Here is a 25,402-nt window from a genome sequence, read left to right as displayed (position 1 = left end):
GAACACTACATCAAAAACTAATGATGTAATGTATGGTGATTAACATAACAATTAAAATTTAAAAAACCATAGCTGGTGGAATGCAACATTGGGTATTTGTCCCCCCTACTGGGCTGTGTGCTCCATGAAGCGGGGACAGCACCTGGGAATCCCCAGCACTCAGCACAGAACTCTGTACACAATAGGAAGGCAATAAATACTTGCTGAATGAACAAATGCATGCATGCTCCAGGCAGAGTTGGGGCTCCCCTCTTTGGGCTCCCACAGTCCCCTGGACATAGCTCTTCATTGCCCCCTCATGCCCAGCCACTGGCCTCCCTTTCACGGTCTCAAACTCACAACCCGAGAGCCAAATCGGGCCCCGGAGTAGATTGAAAGTAAGTGATTCTATACATATAAAAAAAGATCAGTACATTCATTTCTCTTGAAGAGGACGATCTGGCCATGCAAACCCATCTTCTGACCTGGCAACAAAATCAGGTGGAGCTGAGAGGCCAGTGTCCCCCGGTAGCTGGTCCCAAGGCTCCCGGTGGCCAAGGCCCCCCACGTCCCTCCCCTTCTCACCCCAGACCTGTGTCACTCATCTCTATGCCCCTGCCCAGACACTGTAGGCATTTGGGTTTGGGGCCTCCTGCTCTGTTTCGGTCAGCCTGCCCCCACTAGAACGGGAGCTTGTTCAGGACAGAACATACCCTGCAGGGGCCTGGCACAGAGTGGAGGAACGGTAAGGACTGGCCGAATAGGTGAATAGAAGCCACAGAAGAAGGAAACTACAGGGGGCGGTGAGACCAACCGAAGCAAACCTGGGTGTTAGGAGAAGAGAAAGCCTTCTGTAAAGGAATGGGAGCACCGGATTATATGCTTTTTAGGGATTAGTTGAGAAAAGATAATTGAGTGTACCAAACACTTTGTATTTTGCCTCATTAGCTGCCGTGACGATTGCCATGCTTAACGTTGGGGGTGCTGAGTAGGTTAATCTCATTGAACTGATTTAATAAATAGAAATCCATTTTTAAACATCTCCCAAGGATGGAAATCCTGTTTGCGGTCCTGGCGCCGACTGCCAGGGACTCTACTGCCACCTGGTGGTGACGAGTACATATTGCAGGAAGAGTATTCTAAAAGAAAAATCCTGCCAGAAGCCGCAAAGATGTTTCAAGAACCAGCAACCACCTCCCCACCGCACTCCCAAGCAGAAAAAACCCTGACCAAGGGAAGGAACAAAGTAGGGCATAAATAACTAGTTTAGAAGAGAAATAGTTAAGTGTACTTCAAACTACAATGACTGAGTATTTGAGGTACCCGAGTCAGTTAAGTGTGCCCGAACCCTCTGGGAACTCTTAACCATAATCAAGACGGACATAAATGACTAACTCTAGGAAGACTGAGGCCCAAGTTCAGAACTGTCAACTCCTCTGAGTGTGGGTGTTGCAGCTTAGCGTGAACTAACCATGATAGCCGCAATATAGGCCAGACATCAAGCAGGGGGCTTTACCTATTATTTTTTTTCCAGGAAATCTTTTATTATTATTATATTTTTTATTTTAATTCCATGATAGTTAACATACAGTGTTATATTAGTTTCACGTGTACAGTATAGTGATTCAACAATTCTATACATTACTCCTCCAGTAAATCTTCACAAAAATCTTTTGGAATAAGTCCTATTATTACCCCCATTCTGCAGATCAGGGACTTGAGGCTCAAAGAGATGAAGTCACATGCCCATGGTCAAAGAGCTAGTGCACGGTAGAGAAAGGATTCAGGCCTGAATCAGGCCTGGCTGATTCCAGACTCTGCCATTTTGTTGAAGCCTCCTACCTGCTCTAGACCCAAAGTGGCCTCTTTGAGATTCCAGGCTCCTCCCCCCCCCCCGGAAATAAGCATGTCCCCTCCCAGTAACCACAGCGGGTCTCTGGAAGGCCTAGATAAAAACACAGAGAAGTGTTAGCCCTGCCTGCCTCACACCTCAGTGCTGCCCCCACCCCACCTGCCCTCACCCTCCAGAGGTTCTCCCAGGCCCTGCCTGCCCCTTCCTGAGCCTGGAGCCCCAGGGCCCTGTCACTGCCATGCTAAGTCCACAGCCCGTCTGGGCAGCGTGGAGCCTTGTTTGCTGATTGGCAAGTTCACAGTACAGGCCTGTGCTTCTCAGAGAAAAATACAAAACCATAATTGTCCCCAGATTAGCTTGTGTTCTTTGTGGAAAGAAACAATACACAGCCTTTGTGTTTAAAGAAAAAAAATTATTGAAACAAAAAATTTCCAGTTCACACTCTTTTGAATTGAGAGAAATAAGTAAACACTATTTCCCAAATCTGTGTTCACTGGGAAGCCTCCTTTTATTATATTTATGCAAAAACATGAGCCAAATCTCATCCTACGCCACTATAAAACACATTCGATAATAAAATGCAAACGCTGTTTGCAAAGAATTACAGAGGATCAAGTTCTGGCCTATTGTGAGGAGTAGTTTAAAATTAAGAGTTTTAAGCTTCATGTATCCCAATTTTATTTTGCAATAATCCATGCCTTTAACTTACCCTGTTTATATTTGCTCCGAATAATGTAGCTAAAAATCCACTGAACATTGATTGTGAAAAGGGTAACTCATTATCTGCTTTTGCCCAGAAATAACTGAGGAAGAAAGGAAGGTGTTTGCTTGTGTTCCCACAATTCTTGGGAAATATTTGCTTTCAGACATTTTGTAATATTGCGAAGTGAGCGTATTTCTGCATGGGAGCTTTGCAATTTTAAAAAGGTACCAAAAGGAACAGAAAGGAGGCTAAGGAGGTTTGCACCTGTACCCTAGGTCACAGCAAGCCTAACCTGCATGCCCACCTGGGGAATTCTGGGACACCGCCCCCCCCCCCCCCCCCCCGCCCCAGCTCTCCTGGGAGAATTTACATAAAGGGCCAGCAGGGAGGATTTAGGGTGGTTGCTAGAAGGATTTCACACCCTGCACCCCACAGCCATGAAAGGAGTATGGAGAGCCAATCCCCAGTGCTGGGGTGAGTGTGAGGACACTCTGGGGAGGGTGGCAGGTGCAGGAAAGCCACCCTATGTCAAAGGAGTCGATGAGTAGAGCTCACCGTGACAGTGAGCTGCCAGTAGCCTCCCTGAGCCCTGGTCAACCAGTAGGGGAGGATGGACTGTCCCAGTATTGCAGGACAGGGTGTAGCTCTGTCACCTGCTGACCAGCTCCCAAGGGTGGGGCCCCCAACCCCCCAGTCTCTGCATAAATCCCCTGGGAGTTATAGACCACAGAGGCTCAGACTTCTCCCTTGCTGACTCCCCCCACACACACACCCTATTCCCACTCTTCCACCTCTACCTGCCCTTCTCTTTCTTCTCCCATCATCCATCTTGCTCGCCGTACCTCTTCCCGTTCCTTCCAATAGTCACATTAAAACTCTCTGACCTTTATGTAGCATTTTTTGCTCTTTCAGATCACTTTTTCTTACATGAATGCTTCTGAAACTGGGGGGCACACACCCTTGGGGCTCCTGTCCACGGGCCAGGGAGTTTACAGAGCCACGTGACAAACACGGCCCACCTTGCCCGCATTAAAATTACCCAGTGGTAAGTAACTTAAAACACTCTTTGTGTTACTAGAAACAACACGGATATATTATGGAGCAGAACGCAAAATGCACATACATTTTTAAGCTACACTACAACTTCAAATAAATCGTGAGCTTGTGGCCGGCTGCTTTCAGCTACACCCTCAAACCCCCCAGGGCACCTGTTTACTCGCTTTTGCCCTTAGGTTTTGCTTTGGTGGAAAAGTTGGAGAAGCTCTGACTCACTTTATCTTATAAAATCCTCACAACAGCCCTTGAAAAAGCAAGGCAGTCTTAGAGAAGGAGGGACAGGGACTCAGAGATGCTGAGTAACTTGCCCCGAGTCACCCAGCGAGGATTGGTGATTTCCAGGTCTACAGTGTCCTCCCCAAAACCCATGGCTTCAAAACACATAGGCAAACAGGTGCTTCAAGCCTGTTAGAGCTTAAAGCCAGGTGGCTGCAATTCTGACGTCACCCACAAAAACCACCGTCAACCCTGGATCCCCAGCCTCAGAGGCTGAGGGCAGGGAGGCTAGGGTTGCACTCCCCATTCTTTCTGGTAAGACTCAAAGGGCAAGAGGCAGACACACAGGGACATGGAGGGCCCTGGCCTCTTCCTCAGTACCCAGTGCCGACCGGGCAGGTGCTCTGGCTTCCGGGCCTCTGGGTCCAGGGCTCTGGAGTCAGCTGCCGGATGGTCAGCTAGAGGCAGCATTCGAATCCAGGTCAGCCTGACTCCCAGCCGCACCCCCTTCCCATGCAGCCATACCACCTGAGGCTATGAAAGGAGTCTCGCCCGGGAGTCAGGAGGCCGGAGTCCAGCCCAGCTTCTCCCACAGGAGCTGTGTGGCGGGACAGGTGTCTTTCCCACTCTAGTCCTGGTACAGCAGGGTCACTCGCGTACCCAGGGGTCCCAGAGCTCTGGGGTCCAATCCCAGGTTCCCATCCACCAGCTGTGTGGCCCTGGCGTGTTCTTTCTCTCACCCGAGCCTCAGTTCCTCTTCTGCAAGTGGAGTCATTTGCCACTTCCCTGGTCTTTCTGGGGCCCGGGCTTTGGTGGGAAAAGCTTTTATGGGAAATCGCTAGCGCCCCCTCGCCCACCCCAGGTGCCTTTGCCAGCATCCACTCAACGGCTACTCACTGAGCATCCCCTCTGGGCCAGGCACGGGCCGGGGTGTGGGGGATGCCTCCACGGTGAGCAAAGCCAGACACAGTCCCTGTGGGTCTAAAAGAGAGACAATAAACCCACAGTGCAATGACAGGGGGTGGTCAGTTCTAGGAGAGAAACTAAACCAGAGGGAAGAGATAGCAGTGGGAGAAGGGTGTTAGATAAGGAGCTTCGGGGAGACCTCTCTGATAAACGAGGAAGTAGTCACCACTGACTAATAATATTTGGCCACTCTAAGCTTCTGAGCACGGCTGCTTCCTTAGCTGGGGGAACCCACTGGTGTGACGGCCACCCAAGTGACCCCAGCTGCCTGCGAGGAAGAGGAGGAGGGTTTGAGCATGGCTGAAGGTGACAGCCTGATATCAGTGGAATATGAAATTTTTGAAAATGTGCTAGAGGTGATTTTCCGCGAGGAAACTCAGGTTGAGAATTAAGCAGCTAGGATTGGTAGGGTGGGTCCAGAGTTCCCACAGGGGTCTAGTACAAGGACAATTGCAAGGTGCAATGTGACTCCGAAGTGTGTCATATACGTGAGACAAGAGGAGTCCTGAATCACACATGGACAGAGCCAGCTTCAGCAGTGAGAAAATCATCTTAAAGCCGGATCCCTCACTTTCCAAATTGTGAAATAATGGCTTGGATTCAAATTTTCCAAGATAAACCCAGTGGTTTGGGTTTGTTTTTTTTTTTTAAGATTTTTATTTATTTATTTGAGTGAGAGAGAGAGAGCACATAAGTGGGGAGGAGGGGTGGAGGGAGAGGGAGAAGCAAGCTCCCCACTGAGCAGGGAGCCCGATGCGGGGCTCGATCCCAGGACCCTGGGATCATGACCTGAGCCGAAGGCAGACACTTAACCGACTGAGTCACCCAGGCACCCAGTGGTTTTGGCTTTTACTGTTAATTGAGATAGAACTATTCTATGTTCAATATTAGAATTATTGGTAGGTTATTTTAGTATCACATATTTGAATGTTACTGCATAGTACATGTATCAAAGGATCATAATTGCAGACAATCCCAATCAATACAAACACATTAGAACCTTTAAAATAATATTTATAACATTGTAATATTATAAACAATATTTGTTAGAAAATAAAGAAGCAAGTTTATAGGATTATCTAAAGAACATTCCCAGTAGAGGAAAGAGCAAGGGCAAAGGCCCTGAGAATGGAACAGGCTAAGGGTTTTGGTGTTATTCTCAGTGTGAGAAGGTAGTTTGTTCTTTAGAGTAATAGATATGGATCATGCCTAGTAAATTCAATCATGCTAATCCAGGAGTCCAAGCACTGACCCACCTTGTCCAAGATCACTCACCATTTTAGTTTCTTCCCATCCTTTTTAGACAGAAAAAAAACCCAAAAGACTACCTAAGAGCCTAGTGCATGTTAAAAGCCCAGTCTTCATTAATAGAGAGAAAATAAACCCCACGAATGAACGCAGCCTCCTCCTCACGCTGAACAGTTAGCCGTATTTAATGCACAGATCACAGAGGCAGGTAACTCATACATGGTTAGTAGCAAATGGTAAAATCAAAGCAAAATAAGTTAAAAAGAGACACGGCAAAGAAGAGAACACTCCTCCTAATTCAGCCTTTCAGAACTGCTTCAGGCACTGGAGGGCCCGGTGAGATGCCAGGCTCAAGCTTGCCAGGATTTCTGATGCAACTGTGTCCCCCTTGAGAACAGCCACAGCTTCTCCAACACCTCCTGGGAGTTCAGGGGATCAATCACAGTCCAGAGATGGCTGAGGCGACATGGATAGGTGCCACGTGGCTGGCTGTCGTGGGAGGTGCCTTATCCGCGTTGTCTCCTTCAAATCCCCCCAAATCCTGGGAGGTAGGGAATATCCTTCCCATTTTACAGATAAGAACACTGAGTCCCAGAGAAGTTGAGAAACTCGCTAAAGGGAGGAAGTTTACGTTCATTTGAATCCTGGCCAATTCAGGAAATGTGTAAGCTCTCAGTGGAGAATGGGAGGTTGGAGGCTGGAAATGATCAGGCGAAGCTTCAGAGAGAGAAAGGGGGCAGAAGAGCCATACCTTAGAGGGACAAGACAAGGCGTCTTTCTCCCGTATCTCACTCAGATCTCATGACTGCTCTGTGGGACAAGGACTGTTAGTCCTACAGTCAAGCTGAGGAAACTGAAATTCAGGGGCCTTGGTGGACCTGCCCAAGGTCGCCGGCCAGGAGCTGAGCCCAGAGTCCAGCCGGATGTAGCCGGCTGCACAGCCCACGGGTGCCCTGCGCTTGGCCATGGCTCCTGGTGGTGGGGCCAGGCTGTCCTGGATCACACCACCTGGGATGCGGCCTCAGCTTTTCCAGTGACTTCCTGTGTGACCTTGGGCCCCCCGCTCTGGGTCTGAGTTTCCCCATCCATAAAATGAGAAGGTGGGTGGGCTGATCTCCCTCTTGACAGTAAGCCTCTGGGTCTGTGAGAATCAGAAAGCAAAACACAGACCCAGAGTGCTCAGTGACTGACCCCTCCTGCCCCAGGCAGCACGCAAGAGGGTGCCTTGACGTGTCCCGCTCTCACCCTGACTCTCCACACCCCCGGCTTGCAGAGCTCCTGGAGGCTCCCACCCTGGACAGTCAGAGATCTGCCCCTCATCCTTGCCTTCCCCTCCTTTCTCCTGCCCCCACATCTGCCCGGCACCAAACCCAGTCCCCTCTGTCTCATTAGCTCCTGCTACATTGACCCCCAAGACGTGTGCCTGGGCTCTATCCCTCTCTGCCTCTCCCGCCAGCCATGCAGAGTCTTACGCCTGGTCCCCTGGCCCCAGTTCCTTCCATGAAATGGCCAGAGGGATCTTTGTTAGACCAGACTTTTTGCATGCTCCAAACCCTTCAAAGTCCCGCAGGATAAGTCCCTTAGCATATCTGATATTCAACACTCTTCAAGATCTGGTGCTAGTCAGTCTTAATCAACTGATTTCCATCCACCACCACCCCTTCTCACTCCCACCTCCACGTCAGCTATGCATTCTGCTTTTCCACCTAACTGCCCGTAAATGCTATTCTTCCAGTCTAGAATTTCCAGCTCCCTCCTCTTCTCCTCTCCCCTCCCCTCCCTGACCTGGTTCCAATGCCTTCCTCCAAACGCCCCAGAGAGGTCGCAGACCTTTCCTTCTCTCTGTTCCCATGAATCTTTTTACAACACTTTGTACAGACCATGATTTATTTGCTTCTGAATCTCCAGTGTCTGGCACGGAGCCTGACATACAGAATGGATGTAGATGCATATTTGATGGATGAATGGAAGTTTGACATCTCATTCCCTTGTGGGCCAGGGATTTGTTCTCGTCTAGAATGTCAAGTTACCCAAGAAAGCTCTGTCCATCACCCAGAGCACTGCTGCCTGCACAGACAATGCCTCCCAATGTCCCCTTCACCCACATCCAGGCGTCCTGCCAGCTTGGTGCCCGGAATGCTCTCTCTCCCTCTCTGGTTTGTGAGGACATTGAGCTTCTCTCTCCTTTCCTCCGTCCACCTTGAACCCCAGGGCCCTTGGTCCAGGGGCAGGCCAGAGAGGGAACAAGATGAAACACCCAGAACTAGTTCCTGAGAGGCACACATCCGTCTTTTAGGAAAGACGTACAACCAGTAAGATCTACCTAAGTGAAGACCCAGCCAACAATGAAAGCCCAAAAATGAAAGCATGTCAAATGACAAGGTTGATCTATGGCTATTTCTGGGGGATGACCATGGTCTCTTGCAAAGTGAGAGGTTCCGAGGGGGATCCAGGGTGTATGATCTGAGTCCATCCTGGCAAACATGGAAGACTCTGAACAGCTACACACCAAAATGTCAAGGGGTCTATTTCTGGATGGGGGTAGATTATGGATTATTTTTATGTTTGTCTTTAAACTTTTATACTGTCTGACTTTTTTTTTACAAAGAGCATGAATTTTTATGTTCAGAAAAACAATAATGTTGTCTTTATATTGGAGGAAGAGGGCAGAGGGGAGAGGAAAGGAGGAAGACAAAGGTAACTGCCCCCAGAAGACCCTCCAAGCTTCTACTCTCAATCCACATGAGGAGCCCAGGCCCAGGAAAGACTCCCAGAGCTTGACTCCAGCACTCACCGCAGACCCTAATCTCCCGCCTCCAGGACCACCGTTCCTGCAGGGATAACGCGCAGCCCCGACTCCTGGCTGATGCTTATGAGTCAGAGAGCTCATCGAGACTATTGGCTCAGACTAGCCTCCTTATTCTTCTGACTCTGAACAAAACACCAGGGCAGGAACCCAACCCCTTGCCCTGGTACTCACGAGGGGGGACTCATGCAGAGACACCACACCAATGGTCAGCTTGGCACCATCTGAAGAACATTCCAGGCACACGATGGGAACCCAGGATGGAGGGTTCAAATTGGTTAAAATGTGGACATGGATCTGCAGGGCTCTGGGGTTCCCTACAGAGGCTGCGGGTCCTGGCCCCTCACCCCACCCTAGTGTCCGCATCGCACTGACCTGGTTAGTTAACTCCCCTGACCTGCTTCCTCACCTAGAAAGTGGGCCTAGTAATAATACAGGCATCACAGGTCGAGTGAGAAGGCTGAACCAGGCTACATATGGAAAGCACTTAGCGTGGTGCCTGGCACGTGGTGGCATTCAATAGATGATAGTTTTTATTACTGTTGGCAGAACTGTCCTCATCCTGCAGTGGGTAGGTCATAGACATGCCAAGGCCACTGGCAGTCCCGCTAAGAATGGGAGCCCGATGTGTCCTCATCGGTTACCATTAGGAGGCTGGCAACGCCTGAGGGACTCTGACGGAGGGAAAATCGATTGGGGTTCATGCACGGGAGAAATAACTACATTTGTCAGGGGAGGATTGTTGCACAGGAGAAATATGAAGGGCTCCTTTCAGCTCATCCTCTTTCCTCCTTGAGAACATCTAGCCTTATTAAAAATATAATGAGGAGCATGGTTGCCACCTTCATCATGGCTAGTTGGGAAGCAGAAGACACCAAGGCAAAGGAGGGAAGAAGGGAAACCATCTGTCTGCAGGGGCCGATGCCTCAGGATGTTCCTCAGGAGCTGCACGGAGAGAAACCGTGTGTGTGCTAAGCAGCCAGAGCTCTGCAGCCAGGAGTCAGGTGCAAGGGACCCCTTTGGGTCCCGGACATTTGGGAGCCTTTTATGGTCCTGGATCATCTTTTGGTACCAGAACCTCTCCTCTTGCCTCCTGAATCGCATATGTCCCAGCCTATGGCTCTCAGCTCATATCTACATGGATGTTTCCAGCCTACCCTGGCCAGTCCCATCCAGGGGTCAGAACCTGTTTTTTTTTTATTCAGTCCACAGATCTGTGTGGATGCCCACTGTGTGCTGGGAAAGACACCGAGATGAAACTGATGTAGACCCTCGGGGCCATGTCCTCTAGTCAATGAGATGTGGCAAGTGTACAACTAAGCCCAAATCATGTCAACCCATCATCTCATGCTTCAGCTGAAAAGTCTTCCGGGGCTCCCTATTGCCCACATGACAGTATCCAAATGCTTGAGCATAGCTTCTGAAACCTCTCACTCCATCTCAACTCCGGCCCCATTCCTCCTCCTCTCCACCACTCAGCCTCCCCTGCTTCAGCCTTGCTGAGCACCAGCCTGTTGATGCCTTGGGGTCTTTGGCCATGCTGTATTCCTCTCCCTTTGACAAACTTCTCCCCCTCCTTTAATACCTTATGCAAGTGTCCTCTCCTCCACCTATCTTCTCAAGCAACCCCCAAAATTCGTGGTCTCTTTTACTTCTGTGTTTCCAGAACAGTGGATATAAATGTTTGTTCCATCGTTTGTCATACCATTTTATATATTTTTGTATGCTCATCTTCCCCATGAAGCCGTGAGCTTTTTGAAGGCAAGGTCCATGTCCTATTAACACCTTAACAATATAAAGTACCTGACACACAGTAGGGGTTCAATAAATGTCTAATAAAATACAGATAGACAATAAATATAAGAAAAAGTGCTCAACCTCCTTAGTAGCAAGAGTAATGCAAATGATAACAAAAATGAGGTGCCATTTTCACCCACTGGAGATGCAAAAATTGTAAAAGATTAATAATATTCAGTTCCGATGGAGATGGAAGGGCATAGGCTGGTGGGGGCAGGAATTGCTACAATCTTTTGGAAAGAACTATAGCTCCATGTGCTGACAATTAGAATGTTGATTATTCAATATCACTACTATGAATTTATCCTATAGAAATAAAAGCACCAGCATATAAGCTGTGGTAGTTATCTATTGCTATGTAACAAATTGCCCCCCAAACCTTAGGGCCTTGAAACAACACACATGTATTATCTCACAGTTTCTGTGGGTCAGGAATCCAGGCACTGGGTCTTCTGGCTCTAGGTCCCTCGCAAGGTGTCCACCGGGGTTGTGGACATCTGAAGGCTTGACTGTGGATGGATCTGTTTCCAAGCTCACTTATATGGTTGTTGGCAGAATTCAGCTCATTCAGGGCTTTTGGGCAGAAGTCCTCAGTTCCTCACCAGTGGTGGACCAGAGGCCGTCCTCAGTTCTTTGCCAGGTAGCCTTGTCTATGAGAGCAAACACATGAGCAGAGCCAAAGAGAAAATACCAAGAAGGCAGACATTGGCATTTTTTGCAACCAATCACAGAAGTGAATCCTATTAATTTTGCTGTATTCTATTCAGGAGAAGCAAGTCACTAGGTCCAGCTCGCATTCAAGGTGGGGAGAATACACAAGGGCATGACTATAGGAGGTGAAAGTCATTAAGGGTCTACCACAGTGCATGCACGTGCATGCATGTGGATGCGTGTGCGTGTGTGTGTGTGAGCATGAATCATGAAGAGAGATATGGAAAGCTGGGGAAAGAACACCCCAAACCCTTGGCAGGGGTTACTGGGGAGAGAAACAAGTTTGGATAAGTAGGAAAATTGGGAGGAGCAGATTCTTGATTTTTTTTTAAATAAATCTCTATTTTGTTTGACTTTTAAAATAAGTAGACATTCCTTTTACAACTTAAAAATTAAATGAATAATAATACAAGGTAATCAATGCCAAAAGTGTCCAGGGAATTGAAAGAGGGAAAATTCATCCTAGCTTGGAGAGAGGTGGGGAGAATCAGGGGAGGCTTCACGGAGGAGCTAGTGTTTGAAGTGAGCCTTGAAATATGAGCTGGGTCGGGACGTGCAGAAACGTCAGGAAGGACATGAGGAGGGAAGAGCACAACGGAAGGCACGTTAACTGTCCCAGGGCCAAAGAGTGGTCAAGGTGACACAGGTAGACAGAGCACAAGCACACAGCTGAGGCACCCAGGCCAACCTGGCATGTGTCTACCTGGCTTTCTCCATCCCTGAGTCCAAGGAGCTGCAGAAAGTTCTGTAGAAACTGTGGCTGCAACTGAATCCCTGGTCTCTGCAGAAGGTTCTAGACCTTTGTACTTGCTCATACTGCTTCTAAACTCAAGCCACAGCACTGGTCCCATTCTGAGAGGCCCAGGAGCAAAGCCCTTTGGAGCCTGAACCCATCCAATTGGGTCTCCCCAGAGGGATACAGCAAAGGAAGGAGAAATGCCAACATTGTGCTTCTCTCTCCATGGCTCCCCTTAAGGGAGCCCTCCCAAAGACAGAGTCCACACTGTGGTTGTTCTGTAGGGCAAAACCCTTTACGCCTCCTTGGCCATTAACATCATCAAATTCACCAACCGACCTCCAGAGAACACTAGCTCCATCAGTACCACAGGCCTGGGGCCAGCCCCAGTTCAGTTATCACTTGGACAAAAGGGAAATTACAACCACAAGGCTGGACCCCAGAAAGGGGCTTGGTTATTATGTAAATGTAAACCACAAGAAAATTCATCCTTCAAAGACTCTCCCTGATCACCTGCTCTGGGACAGGTCCCACGCTGGGCACCAGGGAGGAGGAGAGACTGAGACCCAGCTCCCTGCCCTATAGGGGCCGTATAGGGGTCAAGAGACATGAATTAAACCATTTCAGAGCAGGATGGTGTGGACCATAAGGGAGATGAGGAATCAAAGATGGTTTCACAAAGGGGAGGAGATGCATGGACTGGGTTTTGAAGAGTGAGTAGGAGTTTGGTGGAAAGAAAGGGAGGACAGGCACTTCAAGCAGAGCCAACAGCACAGGCCAAGACATGGCATCTGGACCAGCAGTTCAGTGTGGCCAGAACTTGAAGGAGGAGATGGCAGGGGAGGAGACAGGATTGGCAAACGGTGAAAGAGGAAAGGTAGGTTGGGTCAGCCAGTGAGGAGTTTATAAGGCCAAGTGTAACTCAGGGACCTGTGGCTAATTAGAGATGCTTGTAGGAAGCAGACCCTCTGGAGAGAGATGTGGGGGTGGAGGGGGAAGGAAAGACTAGACAGGGAAGAGACTTTCACTTACATCCTTCAGGGTTTTTTATAACAAATCTGTATTACTATTATAATATATTGTTAGTATTTTAAACTTTCTTTCTTGGCTAGGATCACAAATAATTCACTATAGCTGCCATTTATCAAGGACTCATGCACATGATCTTGCTCATCCTCACATTAGCCCTCTGAGAAAGATACTATTATCCCCACTTCCCAGACGAGAAACTAAGGCTTGGGAGAACAAGCAATGCTGAAGGTCACACCCGCAGAGAGGCAAATGCACCAGAATTTGAACCTGGGTCTTCTGATCCCAAGCTCATACTCCCGACACTCCACTCCGTAGCCTCCTGGGAGTGCATGTGAGAGGGAGGGGAATTCATCATTTTCACAATGGCCCTGAAGCCAGAGACAAAGCACATACTCGGGACAGCAGAGCCACATTCAAACCATCTGGAGAGGACAGTGCCCTGGGCACGGAGCCAGGGTGCCAGGATGCAGTGTATCAGGCGCAGATGTGAAATCCTGGACTTGGAAGCAAAGCCCTGCCCAAGGAGAGGTGGGAAATGTGCGTCCTGCCTGGGACTTGCACACCCTGCTGAGGTGTGCACACCCGGAGCCCAGACCTGCGTCCCACTGGAGGTGGCGGACAGTTGGCTGAATGGGGATGAGCTCCAGGCTGACTTCAGCCCATGCCTGTGGGGATTCCCTGGCTCATTTGTCCTCATGGTCATCCCTGCTCGTGTCTCCTCTGGGGGCCCGGATGAAGCTGGAGCCCAGCCCTGAAGCCCCCAACCAAGAGACAAGCTGAGACGGGGCTGGGGTTCTTGGGGAGGTGGAGGAGCCCACTGTGCGACTTCGGGGAATTTCCCGAAGTAAGCGGTTTTTAAGTTTGTTAAGCCAAAGCCCCTTCTCCTGGATTGCATCTTATCTAGAACCCAGTACATTAACTAGGTAAGAAGCAGGTGGGGGGGGGGGGGGGGGACTCCCTGCTGGTCTTCCTACGTGCCGCCCCCGCCCCCACGTCCCTGAACACAGAGTGAAACCCACTGAACTAGATCCCTTTGCAAAACCCCTGGCTCAGAAAATGCTCTGACCCTTTAATCCCTAGTGAATAATCACAGAACACACTAACACCTATTGAGCACTAACTATGCGCCAGGCACTAAGCTACGGGCTTCACACAAATCTTCTCATTTAATCCTCATCAGAAACCTATGAAATGGGTTCTATCACCTGGCAGAGACTGCCCGCTGCCCGCCAAACTCTCTTCTGTCCCTTCCTTGAATGACAACTGAAGCCGGACACACGGCCAGACTACATTTCCCAGCGTCCTTTACAGCGCGGTAGAGCCACGTGACCAGGCTCTGTCCAATAGCACGTGAGCGGAGGCACTGCGTCACTGCCAGCCGGGGCGGAGAAGGGAGTGAGTGGAGCCCCCACCCTCTCTCCACCTCCTGCCTCTGGCAGGGACAAGAGCCACCAGAGCGACTGTGGAAGCCTGGCGTTGAAGTGGTGGGTTGGGGTCCCTGAATTTACCCAGTGTGGCAGCGCCCTCTGCTGACCTGGAGCCCACCCACCTGTGCCATTACCTGAGAAATTTCCAATCGGTTTTAGCCACCACGGTGTACATGGGTCTGTGGGGCACGGTCTGACCTTCCAGATCCTCAGTGCTCGGAGGAGGAAGGCGGAAGACATGAAATAACTTTCTAAGATCATCTAGAGTGCGGCAGAATCTGGAGCCATTGAATCTGACCCTCAAGTGCCTGCCCTCAATCCATGACACCCACCCCCAGGGGTTATAAAATTAGTAATGCCCAAACTTGGAGCCACCAAGATGTCCTTCGGTAGAGCAGGTGAATGGAGAAGTAAACTGTGGCATGTCCAGACGGTGGAGTTATTCAGTGATAAAGAGAAATGAGCTATCAAGCCATAGAAAGACATGGAGGGATCTTAAATGCAAATCACTAAGTGAAAAAAGCCAATCTGAAATGGCTAGGTGCTCTATGATCCAAATGTATGACATTCTGGAAAGGGCAGAACTATGGAGAAAGTGGTTGCCAGGCATTCAGGGGGAGGGAGGGATGAATAAGTGGAGCACAGAGATTTTTAGGGCAGTGAAACTACCCTGTATGTTACTGTAATGGTGACATTTGTCAAAACCCACAGAACGTACAACACAAGAGTGAACCCCAATGTAAACTAAGGACTTTAGTTAATAATGATGTATCAACTTCGGTTCATCAATTGTAAAAAATGTACCACACCAATGCAAGATGTACATAATAGGGAAAAGTGGGGATGGGGTTTAGGGAAAATCTCTGTGCTTTCTGTTCAATTTTCCTGTAAACCTAAAACTTCTCTAAAAATAAAGTCTATTAATTTAAGTATATAAAAATTTAAATAAATATATACAGCTTCAAGGAAAACTCATGTATGAAAAAATTAATACTATTTTGCCACATGCAATACACTTTGATTAGAACCCATTTAATTTTCCCTGCAAGCTGTGATGTGGGTACTGTTATTATCTCATTTCTCAGATGAAGAAATTGAGGCTCAGAGAGGCCAAGTAGTTTGCTAAAGCCAAAACTCCCATTTCTTTGACTTCCCATCACCCTCCCTCCCTAAGAACTGCTCCCTCCACCTTCCACTGACGGAGGTTTGCCCTCACTAAAACGGGGCTCGGATTCCCCAGCCCAGAAGAGCCTGCATGCAGGTGACAGTGTGCCACGCCATGTGGATAAAGGCTCACAAGAGCCCCAGGAGGGACACTACAAGGTCATGGGTCACCTAGCAAACTAGCCCCCCAGCCTCCCTGTGCAGTGCTCCTTCATCTGCAGAGCACTCACTCAGAACAGATCAGTGCCCCAGTGCCACTCAACACACACACACACACACACACACACGTGCACGCACACACACACCCTTCCACTTTGTCATTGACTCTCTAACATACAGGCTTTGGAGATCCAGGGGGCGAGAGGCCCTTCAGCACTTACACAAGCCAGCATTTCTCACCAAGAACGGAGGGTCATTCAGGGACATTTTTTTTTTTCCTGGAGATTGTCAAGACCTCCTTCAAAATGCATAACCACACCTGCACATTAGCTCAAGGCATCACTTTCCCTGCTCTCTGTAACCCCTGGAGGGGAACTGAAGGAATGTATCAAATTCTTAATTTAAGAAAAAAAAAATCCCTGGCGCCTGCATGCGGCGGAAGGGCCATTTCATATGTTGGAGGCGTTATGAAGAAAGTAGCTGCCTGGAAAATCCTGACTGACTGCGGTTCCTGGGATGCTCTGCCTCCCCATAAAAGAAATAGGACCTGATCCAGCTTTGGTGTTTAAAGAACATAAATGCAGGCCAGGGACAGCATGATCTCTGTCAGGGCTGTGGACCATCCATTACCTTATGGCAGGGTGAGATGATTTGGAACCTACTGAGTTTTATTAAATGTGCTGGCTCCGTTCCACTGTAAGTGGCAGGGACAGCACTGGGGCTTGGGGCAAGCAGCCCGAAAAGCTGTCAATGCCTTTAAAAATGAGGGGTCCCTGGGTTACCATCCCCCTCCTCTGGAAGGGCCCACCAAAGCTCTGGGATCAGACAGGCCCCACCGTTTCCTGGCTATGTGATCCTGGGTATGTTACCTAACCTCTCTGAGCCTTCATTTCTTCCTCTGAAAAAGATTGACAAATGATGACAGGATCTAATGAGATAACGTAGGTCAAACACGTGGCACATGGAAATGTTCAGTAAACATTAGTGATTTCGTGATGATGACGATGATGTGAGTGCTAGCCAGGTTCTTACAGATGATCTCATCCAATCCTCTCACTATGAAGATTGGAAAGTTGAGGCCCAGAGAAGGGAAGAGACTTGCCCAAGGTCACCCAGCAAGCTGGAAGACCTGGGGACTAGAACCCATGTCCTTGTTTCTTAGACCAAAGCTTTCTCTACTGCGCACACTGGTCACACTCTGAGAATATCTCAGACATGTAAAGACTATGCCAACAGCCATGTGAGTTCTGTAGCAGAAGCCAGGCCTGGGATGTCCCCTTCCACCAGCCCACCTGGAGTTCCTGCTCAGCTCTCCTAAGGGCTAGGGCCTGCCTTGGCCCCTCTCTGTGAGCAAGTGGTTGACAGAAAGCGAGGAGAGTAGAAGGGAACCCTTCTGCCTTATGCCAGATGTCTCTGTTCCTAGAGAAGCCAGCAGGAGACCTGGGTGGGTGGGTGGGTCATCAGCTCTCCAACCCAGCCCTGCCTTCTTAAACTCCACTCCAGAAGTTAGCCCTTTGCTGCTCAGGCCTCCTGGTGGGTGCCTCTGGTCTTCAGGACTAAACCAGGCATTGAACCCTTGCAGGGGCTCTGCATAGACACTGGAAGATCCTGGCCACAAACCTACCAGAGGGGCCTTGTCTGCAGGGGTGGCATTTTCCAGGGTCCCCCAAAACCACTCCTTCATGTCCGTTTCTGAGTCCTTCTGAGTGGGCAGCTGGCTTTACTACCCTCCCATCTGGGGAGCACAGACGGGTCCAGGCCCTGGCCCTGTGAATAGAAGAGGATGGGATCCAGGCAAGTGCCCTGGCTGGGTTTGCTGGGGTTTGGAGAGCATGGCTAGCCTATGTTCCTTTCCTAAAGGTATCCATCATTATCAGCCCACCAGAGCCTCTACTGAGTGGAACCAGCCATGTTCTGTATCACTGGACCCCATCACCACCTGGCCACAGCTCATTGGCCAAGAAAGGAACACCTGCCTCAAAGACAGCTCATCCATTAGCTGGACAGCCATCCTGTGAACAGGCCACAGTCATATATGGAAGAATTTGAACTAAGAGATTTGGAGTCAACGGCTATGTGGATGGTGGGGAAAGGTAGTGTGAAGGTAGGCTGCTTAGAGAGTCATGTGATCTCAGAAAGCTGAAAGAAGGAGGATAGTTTTACAAGGGTGATGGAGTGTTGGTGCTGATGAAGGTGGAGAGGAAGAATCCCAAAGGGACCTCTGCAGAGTGCTGAGACAGGAATGCAGGCCAGATGCTCAGACTAATGGAAATCAATATTAATTAGGGTTCCTTTCCCCAGCAAGGTGGGAAGATTCCCCAAAGAGTCCAGAAAGAGAAGCACCAAGGCCACCACGGTGTCCACAAAGCAATGAAAGCTAAAGGTATTCATGAAAGAGGTTGGCATTAATCCCTAGGAAAGGAGATGCACACAAGGCCCCCAGATATAAAAGGAGTAGGTCCCTGGGGTTGAGAACTGATGGAAACAAGAGAAATTCTCTCAAACCCTGAACCAGAGCTCAGCCACGGGCTAAAGGCCATGGCTTCCTTACCTCTGGCTGCTATTTTCCAGCACCCGGATGGGTATTTCTTTCCTGTGGAAAGTAGCAGACATTTGGAAGTTCAGTTTCTGAAAATGCATCAAAAGGGCAGGAGAGACCCTTCTGCCTCCTTCTTCTGTTTAGAACGAAGACTGACTGAATGGTCTCAGCTGGAGGAAGAGAGAAGGGAGGCTTTTTGCAATGAGAAGTTGCTGTGGGTGATCAGGCTGCACAGAAAGCTGAGGGACCCCCTGAGTCATCACTGCTAATGAAGTTAATTGGGGAGGAAGGCTGGAAGGAGGTGGCATAATGGCTTGAAGAAAAGATACCTGGCCGCAAGACCTGGCTCAGGTCTTCAAGTAGGTCTCATGTAGCTATGTCCAGCAAATTGGGGTTATATCCATTAATAGCCAAGGCTTCTGTGGCTGGAAATAGCCCAACCCAGTCCCAAAAGCTAAGCCACAGGGTCTAAACAGAGTAGGATCAGACACTGGAAACATCCCCCAGCCCCCCCAAATTCCACAGTCAATATGGGCAAAGTGAGGAAATGTCCTGTGAGCTGCTGCTGAAGAATCTACTCGGGTAGCCTGGGTAGCCTGGTTCCTCCTCCCCAGGGCCTTGGTAGGGCACTGAGAACACCGGGAGATCAGCAGAGAAGGGAGACCGTGCTCTGGAGGGCCACAGAAGTGATACGTATAAACTCAACGATCTGATTTGGACAACTGCTCCTCCTCCCTCTCTGTGGGGGCTCGGGGATGACAGAAGAGGTGGACGCAGGTCACAGGATCCACGAGGATATGGAGGGCAAGAGTTCACAAGCAGAGTTCACAAGCTTGGGGGACAGGCTGGACTTGAAGATTTTCCTTATTTCCAAACTTGAGGTGCCACACTCTGGAAAGAAAAGAGGACAACGTTTGGCTCTATTCCTTCTTCATGTGCCTCATTCAGACAATGCCTTAGCCTGAATCCAACCATCCCCAAGGCCAGTTCTCCCCAAGCAGATGGGCTGCAAGGTTGACAATGCAGCCAGGGCTGGAACCACCTATCTCCTTTACATGAGTGGGCTTGATGTCTGCCTGAGCGAAGCACCTGCTTGCAGGGGCATGGGAGATTGCATTATTAGCATTTCGTGACCTGTGGGAGCAGATTAGGAGCCACTGAGCTGTAGGATTATCCATGGATCTCACTATCCATTCACCACTCCAGCTGTGTTCCCGGGAGAGCGATCTGGAGAGGCTCAGGATGGTGAGGGTTGCTGTGCCCGCAGCCTACTGAGCCATGCCCACAGGGGATCAGCAACATGGAACGGACGTACCCGGCACCGCTCCCTGCAGGCACCATCCATCTCTCTGGACACCATGAGACCATCCCTGTGATGTGATCAGAATCCCATTCTTGACCAACACCTTCTGGCTCCATTCAATTTCCCTCTTCGTGCTTCGGCCTTGGGTTCATGGGTGACTTGGCCTAAACTTTCCGATAAGTGCCTGCCTACGCCCAGAAAGGCTGACCTTCCCCCGTTCCAGGAGGCTTTTCTAAGGCCTGTGTTTTTTCCACTTACTCATTCCACTGGTCTTGGCTAGAATTAGACCCAAAGTAGCAGTTCCCTCAAACCAAAGATAGGCACGATCTCACAGAGGCCTCTCTTTCCAGCCAAATCAGATGGCCAGCAAGTGTCCAGAGTTTTGCAGACCCCACCTCCATGTGGCCCGCCTCTGGGCCCACGTGATGATTTGCCCCATAACACTCCCTCATCTTCCCCAGGAGGCTGTGACCCACCCCTAGCCATGGCCCATTGCCTTCCCCCACCTGCTAACGACAGTAACAATAAAGCCAAAGCCGGGCACTGTGCCAAGTGTTTCACATAAATAACTCAGAGAATTTTCACAATTACCCTGAGGGTAGGTACTTTCCCCATTTTACAGGTGACGAAACGGAAGCTCATAGATTTACCAAAGGGCACCCAGCTAACAAGTGGCAGAACAAGGATTCTAACTCATGCCTGTTTAACTCCGAAGATAGGGCTCTTCACCCTGGTCTAGACGTCTGCCAATGCCCTGAAGCTCCCACAGAAGGGGTCAGGCCTTTCCATGTTTAGAGCCTACATGGCCACTTCCTGCCCCTGCCGACCTTTGACTCAAGTAGATCTCTCCTCTGCCCCATCACTAGATCTCGGGGTCTACATTCAGCGCCAGTAGGTACCCTACAAATATCTGACAACAAAGGGATGAAAGAGTTAGCAAACCCTTATGTTTCCATTCCAGGTTCAAGTGTATATCTTGACTACTCCAAGGCCAAGAAGACCGGACCCAGCTCCTTTTGTAGATGCTTTCTACTGAGGGGGTCTCAGTACCTTCTCTCTGGGCACCCTCCCTCTTGTGTCACGCCAGAATTCCTCTATACATTTTCAGGTTTTCTTCCTTCAAATATTTGATTCAACAAACACCTGTTAAGATCTACTGCATGCCAGGCTCTAGGGACTCAAAGATGAATCACAAACCACCAGCCCTCCTGAAGCTTACTGTCCAATGGCCAGGGAGGAAGACCCAAACATGGTAACAGGAACTCAGGTCAAACTAAGACACCACCTGTGAGGCTTGGAAATGCTGTGAGAGAGGCTGTCAGGCCAGGATCTGCGCCATCCTCTGGTCCCGAAATCAAACCTCGGCCTTTATCACAAGCCCCCCAATCAGGCACTCACCTGCCCCTGCCTCCTTTCTCTCTTTAGTTCCAAGAAGGGGTGGAAAGATCACCAAAGCCCTTATGGCCTCTCATAAGCATCATGCCCAAGATGTCATGGGGTGAGTTTGCAGGAAAAGCTCAGGGGGTTAGGAGATGCTGAGCTCCGCCTGAGCCCTACGGTTATATTAACAGAAGAATAGGCCCACTCATAGAAGGTGATTGTCCATCTAGATCCAGGCTGAAACTCAAATGCCCAGGTGCCAAGCAGCCTCTAGAGCAAATGGTGAAGGGGCTGGGTGTAAGTGTTGAGAAAGAAGCACAGCTTGGCCTGGTTTGGACTGGGGCAGGCTGGAGAACACAGGTCTGCCCCAATATGGCCAGCCTCCACTCAGCCCAGCAAGAGCTCTGTCCTGTGGGAATGCAGGCCCAGTGTGGCCTGGTCATACTCTCAAGCGTTTTTCTTATTCTTGAGTGTTTCCGTTATCTACTGTGGTGTAAAAAAGCAGCCCCAAGTTTAGTGGCTTAAAGCTACCCCAAGGGGAGGAGGAACGGGGCGGGGGTGTGTAACAGGGACAGAGTTTCTGGCTGGGCTGACCAAAAGCCTCTGGAGATGGATAGTGATGATAGTCGCACAGCGATGCGAACGTACTTAATGCTGACCTGGAGGCTTCAAAGCGGCTGGAAAGGTAAATTTTCTGTTATATATATATTTAGCACACTAAAAAGTGGTGAATTTTATTAGTGTTAAGTTAATAAAGTTGATAAATATTTTAAATTTTCCATTATTCTCATCAGATGACACTAAATTTCACTTAGTGTAATTTTAACTGACTATGCAATGCAACATAATGGCGGATCGATCCACTAATAGAAACATAAAGAAAATATTTTCTTTGCCAAAAAAAATGCCCCTGCAATGATTTCTTGTATTTTTATATTTATTATTTTTCATTTTGTGTGTTGACCAGGGCTCCTCGATTCTCCTTCACGCCGCCTCTCAGCTGGGTTTCTTCCCAAGCAGGACGGTCTCAGGGTGCTGAGAAAGGGAACAGAAGTTGCAAGACCTCTTGAGGCCCAGTTTTGCAGCCACGTGATACCACTTCCACCAGCATCCAGCCATGGGGGCGGAACCAAAGTGAGTGCCTTGAGAGAAGGCATCTATTATAGGAATCAGACCTGACACAATTACGGGAGGAGCTAAGGAAGCGAAAGTCAGGAAGAAAAGTTGGAGGGCAAGAGAAGGAGCCGCTAACCAGAGAAGCCAGGTGCATCTAGCATCAAGGTGGGACCGTGAAGGGGGAGCTGATGAAGGGTCGGAGCAGAGCTCCCAACTCCGTGGGTCTGCAGCCAAGCGTCTGCTGATGGGCTGAGCTGAGGGTCAGTGGGGGAGGCAGCCAGAGGTAGGAGCTGACCACAGAGGGAGGAGAGAGGGACAAGCTGAAACTCGCTGGACACCTCTGCATCTGCCACTTCTATGATGACCTTCAAGAGTAATGGCCGGCGTGTCCCTTCCACCTCTCGATCTTCTGCGGCTTCCTCTTTGGCCAACTCTAATGGGGATCCGCACAGGGAAGGGGAGTCCAGGTTCACCAAGTCCACTCAGTATAAACCACCACAACCAGTGCACTTATGGGGACAACAGAGTAGAAGGTTAGAGATCAGGGTTGTCCTGACAACTCTAGGAGGTATGCTCTCCAGACATGGCAGGGGCCTCCACCCTAGAGAGCAGACTTGTTTTAATAACCCCCAAAAAAGAAGATGTAAGGAAGGCAATACAGAGCCTTAGAAACCCAGGCAGACCTGGGTTTGGTCCCAGCACCTCAGCATACCAGCTGCGCGAGTTTAGACAAATTGCTCAAGCTCTCTGAACCTCAACTTCTCTATCTTAAAAATATAAAACAAGAGCCCCAGCTTCATGGATTGCACCTGACTCCAGAGTTGGTACTCATTACCCTCCATTTCCCTTTCCCCCAATTCCTGGGAGTAGCTGCACCTACCATGGGCCAGGTGCATGAGGGAAAGCACAAGAAATATCTGCTTAATTGTGCAATTTCTGGGAGGGCAGATTTTGGCTGAGATAAAGGGGAGCTAGCACCATAACCACCCAATCCTGGCAGGGGCTCCATTTGGGGGAGGTAGCTTCTCATTGAAAGAGGTATGCAAGCCCATTGGGTAATGAGTTGGACTGGCTGAGTTCTAAGAACTCCTATGGCTCCAATAAACTATGACTCTACAAAAAGCTCAATGAGTTTATGAAGCATTTTCCCCATCAATTTTAGAAATGTTGCGTGTTTATTATAAAGTGCCCACCTCCATTCACTGCTAATGGGATTATTAATTAACACAAACTTTCTGAAGGGCAATTTGACATAATGTATCAGGACCCTTAAAAATATCTACACCATTTGACCCTGTGGGAATTTGTCCTGAGGAAATGATCTGCAATGTGCTCAGAGATATAAGTACAAGAATGTGGCTTGTTATTTATAATAGCAAAAAAAGGTGGAAATAATTGAACTGTCCAACAATAGAGGAATGATTAAATAAATTAGAGCACAGCCAAAAGATGGAAAACCATGCTTCCATTAATCTTGAGGATTTTCCCTACAATTATCCTTTAGAAACAAGAAAAATCTCTTTAAATTCTAGTTCTTAGAAAGAGTGTCCTATTAAGTGCATTCTCTCTTGGTTATTTTATTTTAAACAACAAAGTACTGTTTGGGGAAATCACATTAGCCCTCCCTGACCTCAATCAATGCTGGTTTGGAATGTTTAAAGAGGTCACCTGCCGGCATTGGCAAAAAGGAGATAGAGAAATTTAACAGGGATTTTGTAATTATTCCGGGGGTTACGACCTCACAATTGCAAGTGTTGGCTGTCATTGTAAACAAGCTTTTAAAGATCACTTTTAAAAGCAATACAGTAAGTAGTTATGTCGTAGAGATCACTAATACACACTTACAGGACAAATAAAGACTGTCCTAATATTATGTAAATAGGTACTTGTGGCTTGGAATACAATTTCCAGAGACAACACTGTACACAGATTTTAAAAGTGTTGCATCTCAATCTCAAACAAGTTAGACCCAAAAATGGAAATGATGTGCTCTGGACAGCTCTGCTGGGTAATTCACAAAGCGCTCTGGGGATGATAAAAGCACAGACGTCAAAGATACCAATGGGGTCAGTACAAGATGCAAAAGTGGAAAAAACTAATCTTTCTAAATTTGAGATACTTCGTGTTATATGGTTTTAAATATCCATGTGTAACTACATTTATAAATTAAGCATTTTGAGTCAGCATTTGGTGATTTCTCTAAATATTTGTATATTCAAGTTGACCTCAAAACTTTTTATTGAAACTTCCATTTGGGAGAACAGGGTGTTATGTCCTTGGCTACCATATATTTAGGCTCATATGATATATAGCCATGAAAGAAAAGACCTATGAAATAATATTAAATAGAAAACATAAATTGAAAATGTTATAGTGTGATTCTAACTTTGTTTAAATACACACACACACACATACACACAATTACGGACATAGAAAGAATAGACTAGAAAGAATTACACCAAAATGTTAACAATGACTATATCTGGGCGCTGTGATCATGAAGTATATACAGCTTTTTCAAGTTGTTCTTTTCTGAAAAATATATTAATGTTTTAACTGAGGTGGATAATTTTTGAAGTCTTTTTTTTTAAAGATTATATTTATTTATTTGACAGAGTGAGACACAGCGAGAGAGGGAACACAAGCAGGGGGAGTGGGAGAGGGAGAAGCAGGCTTCCCGCGGAGCAAGGAGCCCGATGTGGGGCTCGATCCCAGGACCCTGGGATCATGACCTGAGCCGAAGGCAGACGCCCAACCAACTGAGCCACCCAGGTGCCCCTGAAGTCTTTTGTAAAAGTGCCTCCTTTCCTAGATTCTCCCTTGGGGCTATTGGAATATATTTGTTCCTATTCATTCTCTAAATCTTTGGGAACTGCAAATGTATGATGGGGACAGGAGGATTTTAATAGACATATATGTGCTGGCCTGGGAAGATGTGCCTGCCACAGTGAGAGGGAGAAAAAAAGCAGGCTTTTTTTTCAATAACATGTATGTGATAGGATTCCCCCTCCGAAGGAAGAGAAGTGGGGGGAGAGAGAGAGAGAGAGCAAGGGAGGGAGGGAAGCATAAAGGATGTGTGTATCTATAGGATAAACATGTTTGCAGAGGCATGGCGGCAGGTCTAGGAGGAAACCCACCAAACAGCCAAAAGCCCCCCGGGGTGGAGAAATCCTATACGCCTCTGTATTGTTCATTTTTTTTTATTTGTGCAG

At 48.6% G+C, this 25,402-nt stretch overlaps 1 pseudogene; it reads left to right on the top strand.

The window, feature by feature from the left end:
- The first annotated feature begins 5,068 nt into the window (after nt 1-5,068).
- Nucleotides 5,069-5,362, top strand: LOC116640393 (annotated as a pseudogene).
- Nucleotides 5,363-25,402: the final 20,040 nt, after the last annotated feature.

Source organism: Phoca vitulina, unplaced genomic scaffold (assembly GCF_004348235.1).
Source record: "Phoca vitulina isolate PV1807 unplaced genomic scaffold, GSC_HSeal_1.0 scaffold2, whole genome shotgun sequence".
Lineage (NCBI taxonomy): Eukaryota > Metazoa > Chordata > Mammalia > Carnivora > Phocidae > Phoca > Phoca vitulina.
The sequence above is the reverse complement of the archived record's forward strand: the minus strand, read 5'-3'. Positions and strand labels throughout refer to the sequence as shown.